Source organism: Colossoma macropomum, unplaced genomic scaffold (genome assembly GCF_904425465.1).
Source record: "Colossoma macropomum unplaced genomic scaffold, Colossoma_macropomum, whole genome shotgun sequence".
Classification (NCBI taxonomy): domain Eukaryota; kingdom Metazoa; phylum Chordata; class Actinopteri; order Characiformes; family Serrasalmidae; genus Colossoma; species Colossoma macropomum.
In genome coordinates, this window is record NW_023494803.1 from 8,890,600 (window position 1) to 8,913,424 (window position 22,825).

The window sequence follows — 22,825 nt, forward strand, 5'->3', positions numbered from 1 at the left end:
TCTAGTTATCTTTACTTAGGCTTAGAGTTACTCTTCATCAGTCTTGGAGTTACCTTTACTTAGTCTTAGAGTTACCCATCTTTAGTCTTTGTTACCTTTACTTAGTTTTACAATCGCCTATTTTTAGTCTTAGTTAACTTTACTTAGTCTTAGAGTTACCTATCTTTAGTCTTAGATAGAAGGGAAGGTGATTGTGAAAATCCCATGGATATGTCTTGCTCTGAGAGGCTCGTCATAATGATGTCCAGTGCAGGCATCTGTTTGCTGTTGCTAACAGCATAGTATGGCGCAGTTTCAAACCTGTGATTACACATTCTGTTGCCATTTGAGCCATTGTTGACCTGTACCCTAATGAAGTACTGGTGCTGAATTTGGTTACCCTTTTTGCCAGGATACCAAACGTACTGGACAGGGACATATGGACAGAATTAGAAATGGTGAGACCACTGATTAAGCAAAGAATTGCCAGAAGTCCTCCACACCAAATTTATACCATACCCCTCCACTGTCCCTACTTAGCTTTACACTTCCCCTACTTGGAGTCTTAGAGTCAGTTTTACGTCTTAAAGTTACTCTACTTGATGCGTTAGGATTACCCCCATCTTAATGTGTTAGAATGTGTACTGAATCATGCACAGAAGGGTAGGTACACTGTCTCTGTTAAACAAAGATCTGGACCTACAAACGTCAAGCTGGTCACATTTTAGTCTGTAACATGACAGTTTGGACTTGGTGTTGTATTACACTATTGTTCACGGTCTGTCTTTCAGGGTTAAGGCAAATGTTTCCTGTTAAAATGCCTGCATAATCAGCAAAACCATGTTTTACAGCCAGGCAAAGCCTGGAACAAAAAACCTTATAATATACTTCAAGATTTAACCCAGTGTGGTAATAAACAAAGCGAACGCTGCTTGTTCAGAGCATTCCCAGTAAGTACTATACAATGGTGCTCTGGAGAGATAAGGGGCTCAATTAAACCCAATTTGCTGCCTGTATACATCCCTTACCACTGCTTTATTAATAGTAGTAGATCATTAGTTAATTAGAGGATTGCTCACACACTGACATTCCTTAAGACCAATGCTGTCCTTGCGAGGATCCTTCGAGAGGCAGGGATTTGTAGAGAAGCTGTACCATTTGTAATCTATAATACATCCAAATTGAGCTTTTTTGGGATGGCTTACAGAGAGATCACCTTTCCCCAAAGATCGACCTGCAGAGGCATCCTCTCAAGGTCAGTCTGCCTCAATAAAATGCAGGAGTGAAAGAGTGTCTCAGCTGCATCAGGCCCATGTGGGTTAGCTTTACATAGCAACACCACAAATGGCTGTTTACTGTGACATGACGCAGAGTCTTATGCAGTAACAAGACTGAGAAAGTTTACTGGAGAAAAAGTTTCCTGAGCTGCAAAAACTGATTGCTTTAGAGGAGACTGTAGGGAGCTCAACTCAGGAAACAGAGGCAAAATACAGCATAAAGCACTTTCCTTCTATGAACAATTAAACAGCGCAGCGGTTCTCCTGTTAGCTCCCTTTGGATTGGGAAAGGAATTCTTCTTTGACTAGTTGGGAAACCCATGACATGCTGATGTATTTGTGTATAGGAAAAGTACATAGTATCTCCCTAGCTTTCTGAAGGTGGGTGCAATGTCTGTTGCAATGATAGATAGATAGATAGATAGATAGATAGATAGATAGACAGATAGATACTTTGTTTGAACCCTGAATGAAACTGTAGAAATAGGCAAACATCAAGAGAACTGTAAAAAAAAAACACATCACTGCTGTCATGCAAGAACCTTGTACCTCAATTTTTGACATTTTTATAGTTTTTAGGATTAAGTGGCTTTTATTAGTCCCACAACAGGGAAATTTCACCTCCACATTGAACCCATCTGTGCAGTGAAACACCACATACACACTAGTGAATGCACACACACTAGGGGGCAGTGAGCACACTTGCCCTGAGCGGTGGGCAGCCCTATCCACAGCTCTTGGGGAGCAGTTGGGGGTTAGGTGCCTTGCTCAAGGGCAATTCAGTCACATACTGTCGGCTCAGGGGATTGAACCGCTGACCTTCCGGTCACAGGCTTGTTATCTCTTGCTTGTGTGATGAACATTTCAAAATGATTTAAAAGTACATGCACTTGTCTAAAATGACATTAAGTTCCTTTAAAAGCAAAGACCGTTTTCCCTTCTCCTGTGAAATTACCATTTTGGAGATGCACGGTTTTGTTCTGACAGCGTCAATATATTAGGAGGAGATTTAACCCTCTATTGCAACTACTTTACCTCAGTTTTACTCAAAAGCAGTCATATAAAATTCATGTTTTATTGTTTCATTACGGAAAACGGTTGTTTTACTTTGAAAGGACAAATTCTTCATGACACGACCAGGAAATTTTGTTTGCACTCCTTTTTCCTTGGACACTTGACACTGAGAATATTATGACATAAGGCCTCCCAAAGTTGACGAACTGTTTAATATTTAGGCAAAAGTCTTTCAAAATAAAACCTGAAATACTATCTGCAGTGAGTTATCTTTTATTTTCATCATTAGAAACCATTTTTGACGTAATGATTTTTTTGTAAAATGATAAAATGAATTTGTTGCCATATGGCAACTACATGCAAATATAGAAGGGATCTGTATGCATTCAACCTATTGAACTGTAATTGACTTACATAGCTCTAGGCTACTGAGACTATGTGTGCTACTTTTGATTACATTTAAAAGGGATAAAATATAAAACATTTTTTCAGATATTTTTGTAATTAAGGTATTATCTAGATTATAAACTGCACCACTGAAAATCATGGTTTTAACAGAAGGAACATCCCATCCAAATTATGTGTTGATTACTTTTGTGTACATTTCTAGTCAAGACAAACATGATGATGACTAAATGAAATGAATGAAATTGAACAAGAATCATTAATGATTAAATAGGAAATACACTTGTTTCTAATCAGGAAAATGATGTCCCTGTGTATGTAATTTATGTATCTTGTTATGATGTTATTATTAACATGCATTTCAAATAATAATTGAAGTTATATTAATTTAACTGTGTAAATATTGAGTTATACATTTCACAAAGTATAAATTAGGTTTACATAGTCTTGTTTTTTTAATAAAAGGATGTTTTTTAGAGAAAAATGAGATTTTATGGTATTTTCCACGATTGCATATTGTTGCCATATGGCAACAATTTACCAACTAACAAAAAATATTTTTTCAGATGTTTCCTTTATTCTGTCACAGATTCCCCCTTTGCCCTCTGAGTGTGTCTGTTTCTTCGCCTCTGTGGTAGCCATGTGCCTTTAGTTTTCTTGTGCTGTGTGCTTTTGTTGTTGTTTTGTGGTTCCACCCTGGTCCTGCCCCCTTGTTATCTGCTCCACCTGTCTGTGCTCCACCCCTCATTAGTCCCAGGTGTTTCTCATTTCCCCTCAGTGTATTTACACCCCTGTGTTTGTTCCATCCTTGTCTTGCATTGTGGATGTTACTCTATTGCTTGTTTTTGTTGATTTTTTTTTGGTCATCATGGACTGGTCTGTTCTACCACCCTCTGCTACTCAGTTTCTGGACTCTGTTCAGTCTGATTTGAATAAATGCAACTCGCACTTGCATCCCGCCTCCTCACCTCCACCGTTACATATTCAAGCAATATTAATAATAAAGATAATTAATGCAATAGAGGGATAAAATTTAACAGTACACAGGAAATTTAAAAGTTATGAGTTTACAAATGTGTGCTTGAATGACACTGAGCATTTACATATAACATTTACATATTACAGCATTTACATATTTATATAGGTAGTGGTTTATGGGATATATAGATAAAATAAAAGGAAAAACCAGCATAAGGTCTCTTAACTCTTCAAGGCTGATGCCAAAAACTGGCTATTTCTGCTGTTTTATCTGCTCTTTTTTGTTAACAACCTGATTTCTGAATGCTGCAGCTCGTACAGGCATAACTAGTATTTTGCCTGCTTAACAATTAACAATCAGAAGATTTGTGGTGTGTTTGTGCTCAGCTTTGAGTACACTGGTGCAATATGGCAGCCACTTTATAGCATTTATTCATTTGTTTTGTTGTGTTTGTGTGAATGTTTTGATGTTTCCCTGCAGGCTGGGGAGTTTACCATCATATCCACCAAGATAGCGGCTGAGAGCAATTTTCCAACCGTGGCTCGGAGGCTTCTTGGACTGTTTGAGTGATGCTACATCACAGCTATGATGCAGCCTGGACTGGCTGCTTGAGTGACGCTGTACTGTGGCTATGAGGCTCTCTGCACTAGGGACCTGATTGACGTGATATTGCAGCCTGGGTCAGTGAAATCACCCCTGCTAGCTGTGGGAACCGTGGAGGTGTGTGTGTGTGTGTGTGTGTGTGTGTGTTCTGTGTTATGTATTGTTGATTTTGTATTTTGTTACTTTCGGATTGGAAAGTGTTCTTGAGCATGGGAGAAGTGCTAAATAAATACATTTTTATAAATTAACGTGATGATGATGATGATGATGATGATGACGATGATACGAGGTACACTCGTTTCTACCAGTGATGTACAAAAATGGCATTCATTTTTCCCATAGAGATAAACTGCTTAGACCTAAACTTCCTTATATGGGCGTGAGGCTGACCACAGAATAACATGACTTTAGAGGTCTACGCACTCACATACACATGTTGTGATCTCCTCCTAAGAGACCTCCTCCTTCCCTATTACATTTTTATGCCGGTGGTGGAACACCATAACTTCACAAGACTAGCAAGATTAGCAAGGCCAAGAGCAGCATAATTAGCATGCTAACACCATGAGGAAATATTCAGACCCCTGCGTGCTTTAGCTTGTACTGGTTATTTCATCTCTCCAGGAGGCCACAGGGATGTAGGAGAAGTTTAATTTTGTCAGTTTGGCTAAATCGTGTCAGACAGCGAGGGTGGGGGTGTGTGTGTGTATTGGGGAGGAGGTGGGGGGTGTTACCCATGCTTAGAAAGCAGCAGGAGAGTAAGAGCTCAATTTGGGAGATCTCATTAAGCGGGATGTCGGCACTTATTAGCGTTTTGTGTTTCATCTCATTCGGATTATTCCGGACGCTTTGGACGAAAGGGAAGCCAAACAGACACACGCTAGCTTTTTAAAATTGCTAATGCTGCTGTTTGCTTATAAAGCAGGCCGTTCTGTATTTAGTGTGTGCGGGTTGGGGGTGGAGTGGAGTGTACAATACAATTAAAATATTCCAGTGTTTAAAGGGATTAAAAAGGATAGCTTCACAGGACAAAAAGACTGTTTTTGTTGCCTGCACTTATCACCCCCATAAGTAAAATTAGGGCTTTTTTTGATGTTTTTATTCTTTTAAATATTTGAACTTTCTTTGCGAACATAATTTCAGAAGTTTCTGACAAACTGACTTTACTTTAGGAGTGGGTGTCTAATGTATTCTGAACGCAGGTACACCGTTGTGTGGGAAAAGGTCAAAGTGGTCAGGTCGACTGAGTGCAGAATCATAACCAGGCCATGCTTTTGTGATGCGTTTATGTAAAACTGTAGCCGCATCAGACATTGTTTGCATCTACTTTAAATCCTATGCCAAAGCAATTCTCCAGAAACATTAATGCATCCAAACTCATTGTATTAAACAAACATTAGATGAAAATACAGCAGGGCTACATCATATGGCCAAAAGTATGAGGACACCACTCCCATGTACTGAGCTCAGGTGTTTTTAGCCACAACCATTGCTAACATGAAAAAATCAAGCTCATAGACAAACACCGACAGTAGAATGGGCCATATTGATGAGCTCCGTCTACTTTAAACGTGTCACTGTCATAGGATGCGATCTTTGCCAAAAGTCAGTGAAATTTCTGCCCTGCTAGATCTGCCCTAGTCAACTGTAAGTGCTATTATTCTGAAATGAAAGCCTCTAGGAGCAAAAGCAGCTCAGCCATGAAGTGGTAGACCACACAAACTCACAAAGCATAGCACAAAAACACATCTATCCTCTGTTGCATCGCTCACTACACTGCTCCATAAAGACATGATTTGATGAGGTTGGTGTGGAGGAACTCCAGTGGCCTGCACAGAACACTGACCTCAACCCCACTTTGGGTTGAGGTCCTTTGGGATAAATTAGAATGCCATTTGCGAGCCAGGCCCTCTCGTCCAACATCGGTGCCTGACCTCACGCATGTTCTTTTGCCTGAATGGGCACAAATTCCCACAGATGGACTCTAAGATCTCATGGAAAGCCTTCCTAGAACAGTGGAGTCTGTTACAGCCTTAAACTCCATATTAATGCCTATGATTTTGGAATGGTATGTCCAACAATCTCATATAGATATGATGGTCGGTTGGCCACATACTTTTGGCATTATAGTGTACTCATATGCATCATTACTGTCAGTTGCTCTTTTTTTAAAGGACACAGATGTTCAAGGATTTACGACAGCAGTGACTGCAACCCTGTTTAATTAGCATATGCTAATTTCTGATACATATTCATCAGCTTATAACTGATGAAGATGTATTAAAATGTGTTTTATTAGTAAACTGACAGAGTTGCGCCTGTCAGCAAACACTCGCTCCAGAAAGAATGACAGTCTGATGGAAAGTGGTCCATTACTGGAGTAGGTGACCACTCACTGTCCACTTAATAAGAAAACCTTACCTTGTGCTTTCATTCACTGTCCACTTTGAGAGCTCCACTTACTTATATAGGTGCGCATTATATAGGCTATATAGGCCACTGCCCCATTCGTTACTTGTCAGTTTTAAACCAAAACACCGTTCTCACTCTCAGCAAAGCAATTGCAAAATTGATCATTTGCAATGATCGTTGGTGATAATAAAAACATGTAATTCTAAATAAAATATTTCTCACTACTAAGATTGTGTACTAATTGTGTGGAAAAGGGAGATTCTGAGATCTCAATCTACACCACATTTGTGTTTGTAAGTAAAAGTGGAGATATTTTATTTTGATTGGATCTTGATGAGAAATTAGTTTTGTTTAGTTTTTTTTCAAAAATAAAAACAATTATTTACATTCTTTCTTCTTTTACTTTGAAATAAACTGTAAAAATGCTAATACACAATGTATTTGTAGATGAATGTAAACATAATTCATTGTGTTTAACTATATATCTAATTACTAGGGCTGTCAAATGATTAAAACAATTATTTTTCTTTCACACTTGGGTCATTTGGGACCCACTTAACTTTGCACTATGTAATAACTATGCAGTTACACATTAATAAACCTGCTACCACAATGTAACTACTGGTTAAGTAGTCTGAGTTACAGATGGATTACAGTGATATAGCTTATGTACTTACACCAATGTATCTTGAGCATCATACTGTAGGGAATTGACACCTCTTGCCATCAGAAAAGTCTCGATGGAAAAATAATAGTTTGCCTTTTACACATGCATAATTACGTAAGATATACTTGTGTTACTACATGTGTACACACGTAAGTTGATACACGTGTATTTACTCGTGTACAAGTAATAACACCCAAGGCAGAATTGCACACCTGTACCTGTCAATACAGAATGTAACTAACTATATAGTTAAGTAAGTAAGTACATTGCTGCTGTCAGAATAAAACCTCCAGTTTCGTGTTTTTCAGGTTTTGACATAATTTGGAACTATCTGTTGCCCTTTACACTGTCTGTAAATTTCATGATGAATGGACCAAAAGAAACGGCCCAAAATTACTTGGAAAAAAGTCTGGTTCCTTTGACTTACATTAAAGGTAAATCATGCTTTTTCCTTCTCCTGTAAAATGACCATTTAAAGATCCGACAGCAGCGATATGTGAAAATCACCTAATGCAAACTGAAAACCAATAACTGTGGATTTCTAACAGTTAACCAGAGCAAAATATCTGAACTGTCTGTTGCTTTGAGTATTCAGACAATGACTCGTTGCTCTTTTGATGACTTAAAGGTGATGGAGTCTGGGAGTCTGGGAGAGAGAGGGGGGTTTGCAGGGTTTGATCTGGCAACCCTCCAGGCACCGCTGAAGACTAGGAACTTCACTTGATTCATCTCCATCACACAGCTGGCCAAGAGAGCCGGAGAGTACTGAGGTGTGCTGATTCTATCAGTTCCACTGCAGAGAACAGAGAGAGAGAGAGAGAGAGAGAGAGAGAGAGAGAGAGAGTAGGCATATTGAGTGAATGCTGTCAGACAGGTGGAAAGGAAAGTCCTGAAGGCCAGTTGGACTCTGAGGTGGACCGGATTAATGGCTGCCGATAGCACACACACTTATATAACAACCTCTCAATCCCACTATTCCCCAGATTTAAATGATTTGCTTGCTTAAACTGTGTACTGGACACTATGTCCTGTGGTTAATCTCTAACCTGAGTTCTAACTGTGCTTTTGCACAGTTTGGCCACACCTAGTCCTGCAATCCAGACAGTCTACTGTCAGAGAGTTTTTAACTCACTGTATTTTGCCAATATTCTCTTCTTTTGGCATAAAATGGGCAGTCCTAATCTTGGGTAGTGCATATGTAAGCAGTATCCTCATCAAGACTGTGTTTCTCTATGGTTTCCTTCTCTCTGTTAAAGTCAGAGAAACTTACCAAGAAAAAGCTAACCACCGAGCGAAAGCACACCTAGAAAGCATAACTATGCTAGTGATCATTTGGTCGTCTGGCCATTACAACATTCTCTGGATCCAGCAGTAAATTGAATAAGAACCCTCTTTAAGACATCGGCATACAAAAGCTGGATAATGTTTTTTATTGAGTGGATGCAGTCGGGATTATGGAGCACCGGAAGGGACGAAGGTAATAATTCGTGTGAACGTTTTGCAGTTCGTTTGGACGATTTCTTTTATTCATAGTCACGAATTCTTTTTTCGTTCCCATGATTAACAATTTGTTCTCTCATTTTCTTTTTATCATGCATGTTTTCTTTACTTTCTGGGTACTTCTTTTTTGTTTATGATCACAATTTTTTGATTCATTCTTTCATTTTCTTTTAATCGTGCTCATGTTTTCTTTTTAATTGAACGCATGCTGTTGTTTTTTTAATTCATGCACAAACAATATAAACGTAGCTCATATAGGCTGCATTATTTGTCCTGTGCAGAATAGCTAACAGCTCCCTGAGACTGTCTGACGGGTTTTGATGAGTTAGATTGATGTGATAATGGACAGAGATGCTCATCAGGCCTGATTTTGATTTGCTGACATTTTGAGGACACTGTAGCTCCTCTTCACAGCAACATTAGAATCAGCAAACGGCCCACAGATTCATCAGTGCAGCTGCCGTTTGGTGGAGAAATGTAGAAGGACGATAAACTATAACCACAATCTTCACTAAACTGCACTTTTTACTATTATATTTAACAGAGATAAAGCCGCAGCGCAGCCGCTTAGCTGTTTTTCAATAAACTCCAATGCACTCAAAAAAGTACCCACCAATTAAAGAAACATGATTAAAAGAAAACAAGAGAACAAACTGTTAATCGTGGGAACGAATTAAGAAATCGTGACCAAGAATAATAGAAAAAGTGCATATAAACTGCAAAACATTCATTCAAAGTAATTTTCGGGGGATCCGTAGGGGCTAGCCTGTAACACAACCTACACGTAGAGCCCATTTCACTCATTTCTACCAGCTTGAGCTGTTATGTTTAGTTCTGCTTCAGTGCTGTAGCAGGCTGGACTGAGGGCTGTCACGCATGCTGTTCAGAATATTAGGCCACGCCCAGACAGTTCTCAGACAGTTCTGATAAGCAATTTTTAAGCCACATTTTGTGATATTTCTGTAAATTTTTTACAATCAAACTTTGCTGGATGTGTAATATAAAATTTAATTTTAGTACCAAACAAATATTCTTATATTTTACCTTGTGAAACAAAGCTGAAAACATGCATGGATATCTGGCTTCTTAGTCTGGATCATTGAAAAAGTCAAGGAGTTCAAGAAGGAAGTCAGCATGTGTTTCATTGACCACATCAAAGCCTTTGGCTATGTTGACCATGAAAATTTACCTAATGTCCTCAGGAGTGTCTCATCATTCTAATGAGGATCTCTACACTAATCAACAAGTAACGGACGGGACAGAAAATGGACAAACAGACCAGTTCCACAAGGAAAAGGGCTTAGGCAGGGCTGTCCCCTATCCCCATACCCATTCAAACTGCATGCAGAATATATAATGAGAGGAGCAGGACTGGAGGAAGACGATTGAGGATTCAAGATTGGTGGAAGAAACATCAGTAACCTCCAATATGTGGATGATTTAACTCTCAGCTGAAAATCTAGAAGACCTGAAGGCCTTTATAAGGAAGGTTAAAGAGCAGAGTGAATAGATGGGACTTCAGCTCAACAGGAAGAAAAAAGGCTTTTGCCTACTCGGATCAATTATTAACAACAGAGGATCCAGCGCTCAAGGAAAACAACACAGATTGGCACTTGGCAGAACAAGAATGAAGGATCCTGTGATGTTGTGTGACGCTTGAGTGGTTTCAGGGAGTGGATTTGCTATGAATGGACAGCACATTTTCTCCAGGTAAGCTCCCTTTATTAATGTGACCAACATCCAAACAAAAACTTTTTACAGTCCTGGGAAAAATAAGTTTTCTAAAATGACTCTTTAGTACCTTGACTAACCTACAGTAGTCCTGGACCAATAACAGCTTCAAATCAGCTCAGGTACATACACCAAACAGACCACACACATCAGCAGTTAGAACAAACTAAAAAAAAACAAAAAAACAAAAAAACTTCCAACACTCGATCGCAGTGCTTTAATACCAAGCCCTCAATTAGGGTCTGGATCATATCATTATCTGTCACTAAAGCTCTTTTACAAAATGTTGAAAGACTCTTTAGACTGTTTCTAACAGTATTACTTTCTTTTAGCTGCAATTACAGGTAAGTGAATTCCTACAGCCATAAAATAGTATTTAACAAGGTTTCTTTTGTTACAGGCCTTGCTGCGCTCCCCATCCCAGGATTACCATGGATCGTTCCGGCCCTAGAAGATGAATTTGTTGGCACCCCCCATTCCTTTAGGAACTAAGGCAAGTATACAATTAACTTTTTTCATACAAGCTTGTTTTTATTTTTTGTTTTTACCAATTTCCTTATGAGTCAATGTGCCATTAAACTATGTTATCTTAAGGTAAAATGATTACATTGTAAAATTGTTGCTTTAAGTAAAAGTCTTTGGGTTCGAGTAATCCTCTGGTGATTAGACCGATCAGTCTTCATCACAGAGACTGAAAAGATCTTGGAATGCAGTGAATCATCTCTACAAACAAAGAACAGAACTGTCCAGGCTGTGGTCTTCTCTTTGGTTCTTTATAGATGTGAAAGCTGGACAGAAAACAAGCAAGACAGGAAAATATTTGATGCCTTTGTTCTTGGCAAAGACTTTTGAGTTTTCCTTGGATGGCAATCAAATGGAGCCTCAAATCAAGCCTCACATCTCAATGAAACCCAGATAACTAAACTGAATATCTTAGTTTGGATTCTGAGCCCAAGCAGTTTAGTAGTTCATTGAGAAAACCATTCCGTGAAATGCTCAATTCTAGAGAAACTTATACTCTAAGAAAAAAGGGATGAAATTGGAGCAGTACCCCTCTTGTCACTAGGGTGGTACCCTCAAGGGTACATCTCAGTACCTTTAGTCAGGGAACATAATTGCACCATAATCCATTGAAATTATATTGTCTAAGTTGTATTGACTCCACACACCCCGTCTCGTTTTATTTTATGTTCTGTTTTAAAATATTAGGTTATGAAAAGGTACAAATATGTACTTTTCACCTGGAAAAAAACTTATTTAAGGTGCACAATTGGACCTTAAAACAACTGTTGTACATTTGAGATACATTTACATTGTTTGTTCCTTGATGAACAAAAATGTACCTGCACAGAACCTTTATTTCTAACAGTGTAGGGTGGTTCCCTCAAAGGTACATCTTCAGTACCTTTAGTCAGGGAACGTAATTGTCCATAATTCAATCCAATTATATTTTTTAAGTTATATTGATTCTACACACTGTTCTGTCCAGCCTTCTTGTTTTAATTGTTCTACTTTAAGAGATTAGGTTATGAAAAGGTACAAATACACCCCTTTCCCTTGGGTAAAACTTAAGGTACACAGTTGGACCTGAAAACCACTGTTGTGCTTTTGAGGGTACATTTGACCTGTTTGTACCTTAATGAACAAACATGTACCTGCATGGTGCAGTGTACAGAGTCCAAATTGTTCACAGTGGTGGTGATAGGAACCAGATGTCCACCTCTAAAAGCTCCCTAAGACATCATTATATGATAGTTTTGACAAAAGATTTTAGCCTAAAATTTGTTTTTTGAAGTATGTCCATGGTGGAGACAAACATGCAGGGCAGTATAAGGTAAAATATGAAAGCAATATTTGGTTCTTATCACCATCACTGTAAAGGAATCAGTGAGAAATCCGTACCCACTCTGAATGACTGTTTACATCTCACTGCCTGAATTATGCCGAAATGTGGAACAATCAGTGGAATTCCCCTTCAACCTTTTCTGATCTCTGGAGCTCTTGTATTTAAACCAAGGCTTCTCTTTGGATCAAAAAGATCTTTGATAGAGGACTAAGAGAGTCTTGAAGGACAGATTCAAAAATAAATCGCTTATGTTTTCGGCAGCTTTTCTGTGGAAATATTAAAATCGCAGAAACACCCCGCAGCGCATTCTGGCAGGGTGCCGTCATCGGGGCATGACACCGTTTGGAGAAAGCCTCCATCGGATATTTTTATAGCTGGCTTTGCTTTCCAACAGGCTGTCAGATCAGAACCGTGTTAAAGAGCAAGAACAGAGCAGAGAAACGTTGCTTATAATTACTGCTTTTCTTTCATTGGCTGCATCTGTTTGTTTATTTATTTATTTCAGTTCAGCTGTATTAGTGTAACACTACACTGCTAGTGGAACAGACCCATATAAACCAATATCAAACACACAGTTTCCTCTGTTTTGTTGGGGATAAACATTTTCTTTGGTTTAGATAAAATAAAGCAAAATCTTAGTGCAATATAAATCTCACAAGTACTTCAAATCAACTATCCATGCTAGGAAGTGTCCTTCATTAGCCATTCTTAAAGGGTAATGAGGTGGAATTTTAGATAATATGGAAGATTCTTCAGGTTAATTAAAAGTAATAAATGATTTCAATCATAACTAATCACATTATATTATACTGTAGGCCTCTCTGTCTGTGCATGTGCAGCTTTCTCCCTGTGTGTGTGTGTGTGTGTGGGTGACCCTGAGTATGTTGTAAATTGCAGTAGTGTGTGGCAGGTAGGCCTCACCTAGGAGGGGCACACACACAGAGAAGAACCTGTTTGTTCCATATAAGAATTACAATGTTTTTGAAGGAGAACAGCACATATGTGTGTGTGCTGTCCTGTGTGTGCTCCTCTATGTGTACACTGGTGCTATGTGGCTGCTGTTTTACATTGGTTTTTCATTTGTTTTGTATTGTTTGTGTGAATGTTTTGATGTTTCCCTGCTGGATGAGGAGTTTGCCATCATATCCACAGATATAGCGATAGAGAGCGATTTTCCATCCGTGGCTCAGAGGCTTCTTGGGCTGGCTGTTTGGGTGGCACTGTATCTCGGCTATGAGGCTCTCTGGACTGGGGAACTGATCTACATGACATTGCAGTCTGGGTTGGCTGCTTGAATGACGCTGCCCTGCAGCTGCGGGGCTGCCTGGACTGGTAGTGTTCGGCTGCATGAGCAGCTTTACGGTGCAGCTACGAGGCCTAAGCGAGGCTACATCGCAGCTATGTTGCTGCCTGGGCCGGCCATTTGGGAGATGCTGCATTGCAGCTATGAGGCTGCCTGGACTGGTGGTGTTCGGCTGCAGGTAACCGCTACCTCTTTGTGGACATTTTTCGGCCTTCAAGGCTTTCCGGGCCGGCCTCCCGCGTGACACACCACAGTTGAGGTGTGAGACTTGCCCCCACGGCTAAGGACTCTGTCCAGGCTAAGTGACTCTATATTGTGATCAGTGAAATCCCCTCTGCTAGCTGTGGGAACCGTGGAGGGGTGTGTATGTGTGTGCGTGTGTGTGTGTGTGTGTGTGTGTGTGTGTGTGTGTGTGTGTGTGTGTTGATTATGTATTTTGATACTTTCTGATTGTAAAACATCCTTGAGCATAGGAAAAGTGGTATATAAATAAAAATGATGATGATGATGATGACATATGTAGAGAGACTTAAATTAAAGTAATACACGAAGTGAATAAAGTTTAAAGGCCCAGGCCTGATTGTGGCCTTGGCCTGTGATTTTTTTTTAATATGTTACATTTTGTTTTAAAATTACTGGTAGAATTCAAAAGATGTTGATGAAGATGGTGTAAAAATCAAAAGATATTGAAAATTTGGGAGGGGTGAGGAGAAGCCAGGTGATGACCCCTCCTTGCCCAGAAAGGTGTAAAAAATTATGGGTTTTTGTGGGTTGGTCAGTTGTTGCCTTGGCCAAGTCAGATTAATGCTTGTTTATTGCTAAGCCTTAATCTTAATAAAGAAATTGTGTCTTTTCCTGCCAATCCTGGGGTTTTAAGCTTTATTTTATATTTATTTTAGTTTTTATACAAAGCTGTCTACAGTAATTCCATCAACTTTTCAAAAATTCCTTGTATGCAGTGGTTGAGATGTAAACCAAGTCATTCAGAGTGGTTTGGTGTGAAATGCTCCATTTTAGAGAAATTTGTTTCTTTACCGTGGTGGTGATAGGAACCAGACGTCCACCTCTAAAAGCTTCCTCACAGAAAGTAAATGCAAGAAGTGGTTATGAATATGCTGCCTGATGCCTGAGACATCATTTTACAATAATTTTGAGAATATTTTGGACTAATCTGTATTTTTTAAGCATATTCATAATGGAGGGTACATTCAGATTTCCCGCTATTTTACCATCATCAACATTACAAAGAAAAACTCAGAAGACACGTGTGGGTTCACTGATAGTTTGGACAGTAAATGACCTATGGACCTTTGAATGGGGGGTTGGAGAGAGGCTGGACAGTTGTTCTTCAGATCGCTGATACTGAAACAACTCTCCTCTTAGAGGCACAAACACTTGCCCCACAGTGAGGCAGAAGCCAATGATGTAGCAGAAATTTTGAGGTGGCTTTTGGGGTGGCCAGTCAGATTTTGAGGTGTGTTGGCCAAATCAGCCACCCCTTTAAAACTGTGCATTCTTCTCTGAATGACCTATAATTTTAGATCAATTTAATAATGTACATTTTGTAAAAGTCCCCTTTGCTGGAATACTTTATCAGATTGCTTAACTGTGATCATAAGTTTGGTCTTGTTTCACAGCAACTCTAGCTTCTGTTTCTAATGCTGGATTTTTATCTTAAAAATTCTGAAAAAAGCTCCAAGCATGATATGTACAGGTACACTGTATGGACACAAGTATTGGGACACCCCTCCTAATTATTGAGTTCAGGTGTTTCAGCCACTCCCATTGCTGACAGGTGGATAAAATTAAGCACACAATTGAGATGGACAAACACTGGCAGTAGAATGGGTCGTACTGAAGAGCTCACTGACTTTAAACATGGCACTGTCACAGGGTGCCACCGCTGCCACAAGTCAGTTTGTGAAATTCCTGTCCTGCTAGATCTGGCCTGATCAACTGTAAGTGCTATTATTGTGAAATGGAAGCACCCAGGAGCAACAACTACTTAACCACAAAGCGGTAGACCACACAAACTCACAGAGTGGGGCCACCAAGTGCTGAAGTGCACAGTGCCTATCCTCTGTTAAATCACTCATTCAAGGGTTCCTAATTGCCTTTTGCAAATTGTTAGGAGCTTCACAAAGGGTTTCCATGGTTGAGCAGCTGCACAAAAGCCTAAGATCAAAATGCACAATGCCAAGCGTTGGATGGAGTGGTGTAAAGCGCCCGCCACTGGACTCTGGAGCAGTGGAAACGCATTCTGTGGAGTGACGAATCAGCAGTCTGATGGAAGAATTGGACATCATAAAAGCTCCTGTACGTGTAATGTATAGGTGTCCCAATACTTTTGTCCATAGAGTGTATGCTGTTATCATGTGCACATGCTTTCTCATGCTGGATCAACACTGCGGATGACCACTTACTATATATAAAATTCATATTCAACCTTTTCTTCTGAATGCTGTAGTCTTTCAGTCAGAACTGCGGAGGCACCACAAAGCAAACTGAGCAATCATCTTGCATGCGCTGTATGACACAACAGTGAAATATTTATTGTCCACCGATGCTGAGGGATGCTTTTTAAATGCAACAAAGGCTTCAGGGCTGTGGCAGAAAAAAGTGGAGTAAAAGGAATATTCTGGAACGGATTCGCTGGAGAGAGCAGAAATTGGAATAAACTTCACGCTCTGGACGAGACTGGAGTATCGAAACAGTCAATAAATACTGATGAGACTGAGAATCAAGTGTGAGCCTTCAGAATCATCAGGGAAACATATTCAAAAAAAGAGCAGTTAATATGCCTCAGAGTTGATTAGACAGAGACGAGATCAATTAAGGGCCGTAATGAGGCGAAGGATTCTGGACGATGACTTTGAGTGTGGCAATCAATGCGAGTGAAGTTTGAGTGTGATTGCTTTGTACCTGATTTAAAACAATCTAAGTCATTGGAAATGGACTATTTGAGAAAATAAGGTTTTGTGCTCAGAGTGAGAGTGAATGGAAATCGTACTGAGGCTGTTAGAGTTCTATTTATACTGTATTTTATCTTAAAGCAGGCAAATTACATGCTGTGCTCATTGTGTAATGTAAGTGTAATGTTGAAGGTTGAAGCACTGAAATTATTCATCCAGTATTTGCAACCTTATGCAAAAGTCCAAAAGGCCAAATTAAGTGAAAATAAGTTTTAGCAAAGTTTTAATGCACAATTGACTGTTTGCAAATTTATGATTGGCAGGCCTCTCAGCCAATCACAGTTGTGTCCATCAAGTGAAGAAAAAAAATCTTCCGAACAAACCCGCAGTGAGAACGGCAGTGGTAGTAAATTAGTCATATCAGGATGTCTGTCTGCCATCGACCATGGACGATGACATCGTCTGTTGGCCCAACCCTAACGGACATAGCAACAATAACCAAAAGAGGCGGTTAATTACTATTTATTTGCTGAATTTCACACAATTTAATATAAAATGTACCAAGAGAAAAAGTCGATAGGAAACAAACTTTAATATCATATATTTCTGCAAATTTTACTAGACAGTTACTACTTGTTTGCGGAATTTAACCAATTAGAAAAAGGTTTTTTTTTTTCTTCCAATGTGTGTTAAATTCAATACATAGGCAGTCAACTTGCAATGAATTTGCAGTTTGCATTCCCTGTAGAGAATTTTTACTCAATTTATTAATCAATAAAACATAAACTTTTGCTTAAGACAGTATGTGAACAAAAGTAGTAAATAAATAAATAAATCTGCGCTAATTCTTCTACTTAGTTATTTGTAAATTATATGCCTGCAGGCTAGTAAGCAGTCAAAAAAGTGAAGTCTACAGTGGACTCCCAGCTGGTTATGGTTTCTAACTCTGGTCACTAGAGTCCACCTGGATCTGCATTATGGCAACACTGCTGTGCAGTGTTTGTCATAACCATGTTTTATGTCCATGCATTTCTTACTTTCACCCTAATCTGCCTCCAAATTACAATTTAGAAAGCACTTTGCTCTTCAGACACAGCTCTGATATGATTAGCTCTTCATTACAGGAAGTAAATTGCTTTGAACTGATAAACATTTCCCAACATAGCATTATTATCACACACATACAGCCTATGTGTGATCACTGGTTAGTAGTGCAGTAAAACAGAGAGGATTTATAAAGACTGAAGGTCTTCTGTGAAGGTGTCATGTGGTATTCGTGAGTGGGGGTACTGATTCAGGGGACAACAGAAACTTGAAGCACATTAACACCAAGAGTGGGAAAATATGGCTTTTTCATCACATATTAGTGGTTATTCTTCCCCTTCAGTGATTACAGTGAACTTGCTTGTGATTACTAGACTGTTGTGACTATTTATGGCATAAGCACACATTTTCTAATGAGCTGATTTTAAAGCTTCAATGTGTAAGTTTTGGGGATTTGGCAACCTCTCTGGTGGAAAGTGCAATTGCACGCAACATGCAGAAGAACACGTAACATAGATTGTGCTTCGGACACCTTCCCTGAGTGGATGAATCTGATGATTAAAAGAAATTCAAAGAGAACTCGGTCAAAACCCGAGGAAACGCATCTTCTGAGGATGTGAGTGAATTATCTACTATTGTCATCACATCTTCATCAGTATAATGTCGATTCTGAGATTATTTGAGACGTACACATTGAAACAGACCTTCTTTTTGAGCTTGTTTGTTTGATGATAATAAGTAAAGATGTACAACGTGGTCTGAAAAACGTTCTCCCCCACTCTTCTGACTTTTAAATGATTGTGTCAGACTTCACAGGGTGTATAGCAGCAGTGCACACTCACCATATTTCAGCCTGTTTTTTCTCCACTGACTCTGGGACCTGCTCTACATGCTGCTGTTGTTGCCCTGGGAGAAAGGGGAGGGGTGAAGTGGATGATGCAAGGTGGCACTCCCACTTATGCAGGACTTTTTGTCCCTCTGACATGAACAGGCATGCACTGCATCCTGGCTTACCTTATATGTGATCTTTGATATAAGAACAAGCCCTTGCATGTGTTCACTCAAACTCTTGGCTTCACACATGTCTTTGCATTCTAGTGTTTAAAACTGTCAGTTGTCATAACTGGAGCCAGAGTGCTTGTTGGCAAGCCACCACTCCTTTTTTGTTCTAGCTGTACTGTGGGTAGTCTTGTTTCTGTGTCTTCATCCAGATTCTACTACGTCCTGGTCTACAGTCACTCAGTTCTTCTGAATCTAACAGCCACTGTTGTGGACTTATATAATTGGTACCCTGGGGGGGACAAACATTTTTCACTCTCGCTGATACCCACAGACATTTGTTTAACTTGCTGACCTTTGCACACAAGGTAAAGCCACAGAAACTGGGACAAGAAAGGGGCATCTTGGTAGGACTGGAAGACATCTGGGCAATCCCCCTAAAACAACCTGGCTTTTGAACTCTGTGTTAGTTGGCATCAGTCCCTGACGAAAAGCACTCGGTAGAGCTGAGCTAGCCTCACTGCAGTCTGTTTTGCTGGACCAGGCACCGGTGTGCCCCTGCTGTTTCCCGACAAGACCTTGCACCTTCAGCGGAGGAGTGGACCACGGCAATCTCTGAACACTGGAACACTCTTCCCCTCTGGACACTGCTTTTTCCTTCTGTGAAGATGGCCCTGGTCAATATAAGATCACTCTCAAATAAAACTTTTATACTAAATGACTTTTTTATAACACTAGATTGGACTCAAACATGGCTCAGTGTCGGTGAGTCAAGCCACTTTTTAGAACTTTCTCTCCTTTTCTCTGTAACTTTTTCAGTTGAATGAGCCCTCTTAAAAGGCCAGGGCCCAATGGCGGGACCAAAGCTTTATTACACGCTTCTATAACCTAAGAATAACATAATGAGTTTGCATTGAAGTCCCTGTAGTCGCTGAATAATAAGCCTTAGTATGTAATAAGCCTGAGATTTTAAGGTCTTAAAATGCTGTGCACTTTCTGTCAACAAGTATGTGAGCTTTGAAGTTTAGGTTATTAAAATTGGAGTTTCAAATCCTCTGCTTTACAGACCACCTAAAGCAAATAAAGATTTTAGTGATAAAGTCTCTGATTTTAATATTTTATTTTGCCCTTATCTGACATAATTTTAATTTGGGGTAATTTTAATATCCATGTGTGCTGTCCATCTAAGCCTATGGTCAAGTCAGCTCCATTTATGCTTCATAAATCCTGACTTTTTCGAATGCATACTCAAAGTATGATTTCAATTACAGCTGCTTCTGCTTTGCAGAGCATAGAAGAACTGGTCTTCCTCTCCTACCAGGGCACAATATTTCTCAGGCACTATTTTAAAAAATTGTCATAGATCAGTACCATTAATTCTATGCTTAATCTACCCAGGCTTAGCCCTGATCTGTCCACAGACACTTGTAAAAATTAAAAAAAAATATATAATTTAGCCAGGACTTCCCACATCACACCATCTTCTAGTCACTATCCAACTTGCATGACTGTGTTAAACCAGGTCGAGCCTCTCTCCCCTCCTTAGTACAGACAGTGTCACTCATGAAGCCCACTATTCTCCCATTCTTGTTATCCCATTTAAGACAATGGGACCCACTATTTTGACCATTGTCAGTGCCAGTCTGGCCACTTCCTGCAAGCTTTAAATGTGCAGTGGTCCGGCCCTGACCAATGATTATTTCGTGCTGTTAATTCTAGCATTTTAATTCACTTCTGCCTCTGCGCCACTTTGAACCATAATATACTTGAGCATTGGGTTGACATCCAGGGTCCTGCACTTAACTGGTTCACATCATATCTAGCATAATACGATGACAGAATGCTCTAGGAAAAACATATGGATCAAGTGATTAAATAGCTAGATTAAAATAGCGGGTATACTGAACAAGGAAGCACAGTTAAAGGACAATGCAAGGCTAAAGACTAACAGCTAAGCTAAAAGCTAATGGCTAGGGCAACAGCTATAGGCAATGACTAATGGCTAAAAGCTAAAGCTAAAGGATAGGGCAAGCTATTTTCAAAGGCTAATGTCCAAAGGCTAAAGCTGAAGGCTAGGGCAAAAGTTATATTCAAAGGCTAATGGCTAAATGTTAAATCTGAAGGCTAAAGCAAAAGCTATAGGCAGTGGCTAATGCCTAAAAGCTAAAGCTAAAGGCTAGGGAGTGGCAAAGGAGGCGGAAGGAAAACCAACAGTATAAAAGACAAAACAAAGATCACATCAGAGGTGCAACAGCGCTCTATGAATGACTGAGAAGGGAAGGGTGTGAGAGACGGGTATATATATATATATATATATATATATATATATATATATATATATATATATATAGCATCCCTCCAGCAGACTGTCACTCAGAGGGACGTCCCACACTGCACCAGTGCTCTCTCTGCTCGACGTCCATTACAACTTTCTCAGAAGACTATTTACACTGTACAGAAAGATTTATCTCTCTGTTAGAGTGGAATGTGCTGCTTCTTTCCATTATGTACATTCAGTTTGACTCACTCTTTACTAGTATTTTTACAGTTATATGTCATCATGTGGTCAGCACAGAATAAAATAACCTAAAATGTGAGTTTTATCATTTACACATTACAGGCTGTGATACTACCAGAAAATAATGTTTTGAGAATTTGTATGAAAGCAACGTTACTCAGCAATACCATGTGATTTATATAATGTGGTTGTTTTTTTTTGTTTTTTTTTAAAGATCAAATTGTAAGTCGCTCTTGATGAAAGCATCTGCCAAATGGTGTAAATGTAAATGTCTTTGTGAAGCACTTAAGTTAACACTAATCTAACACTTATCAAAATGTATTGTGTTGCACTGGGTCTTAATCCTATTTTTTAAAATCTTTCTTTCTTGGTATCAGCACTGGCATTTGTTTCTGGCAGTGTCTTAACTCAAGGGTACTTTGAGTTTGTATTAACTAGGATACATTCTCTAAGTGGTCAACAAAGCACTTTTGTAAGTCATTCTGGATAGGAAAAATGTTACATGAGATGAGCTTTTACAGTATTTTATATTTAGAAGCAATAATATTAAGTGCTGAGAAATTGAGCTTACAAGATAAACATAACGTTACAGAGACGAGCATAAAAATATTTAGTGTAAGCAGCATATTTTGGTCTAGAATGTAAAAATCCATCCCAGGATATTGTTCCAACTGCCTGGCTTCTCTAGTTTTCACAAACCAGTTGGAACAAAATCCTGGGGAGGAATTTTATCTGAATATGCTGCTTAGGCTAAACTTCTGTGGGGAATGGTTTGCAAGCTGGCTCAGCTTAACACTGAAAGTATGATAGTGTGAGGGTTTCTCCAAAGAACTCTGGTTCATTCCCTGTTAGCAGAGCTGGTTTATGAGGAGCCTGGCCTCTTCCTATTTCCCCCATTATATCAAAAACATGACTGCAACACGCCAGAGAGTGCGTGCGAGCGAGTGCTGAATGGGAGTAAATGGAGCTAAATGGCTAAAAACAAAAAGTTAAAATAGTTTCTAATCACTTACCCGGAACTTTCCTTTAATTTTAGAAAGTAGAAGCATGTATTTCATTAAAAAAGCAAAGAAAGCTTACCTGTGTTACCTGTGTGTTCTTTTTTTGGGGTCAGCAGGACGCTAACATTGCTGCTACTCAGTGCTGATTGGTTGGCATTACTGATACTGAGTGCTGATTGGTTACCGAGTGGAGCAGTTCCTTGGCTGTACGTGCTCACTGACGTCAAGAATGCACGAGGCGCTGTTTCAAACTCCTATGACTCCTATGAGTAAAAAACCTCTTTAAAATATAACAGCAGTATTAAAATGTTTTTCTGCTGCTCAGTGTTCAGGAAATGAATGTATTCTTTTATATTAATGAGGTTTAAGTGTTTATAAACTATGATTTTGCTCAAATGCTCCATCTTAACCCTTTCATTTTGGACTCACTCGGGAGCGCCCTCTAGTGTTTGGGAAACCCAGAAGACATTACAGAGTGGTAATTCTCCTCTCTACAAGGTCTCTGCTGTTAGCAGACTAGGCTCCCTCTGTCTTGCCGCTAGGCTCTGTCAGAGCCATGTAGACAGAGAGTCGCGTCAACGACCATCCAGCATTTTGACTCTGTCTGTCAAAATGCTAGATGGTCATGTGATTCA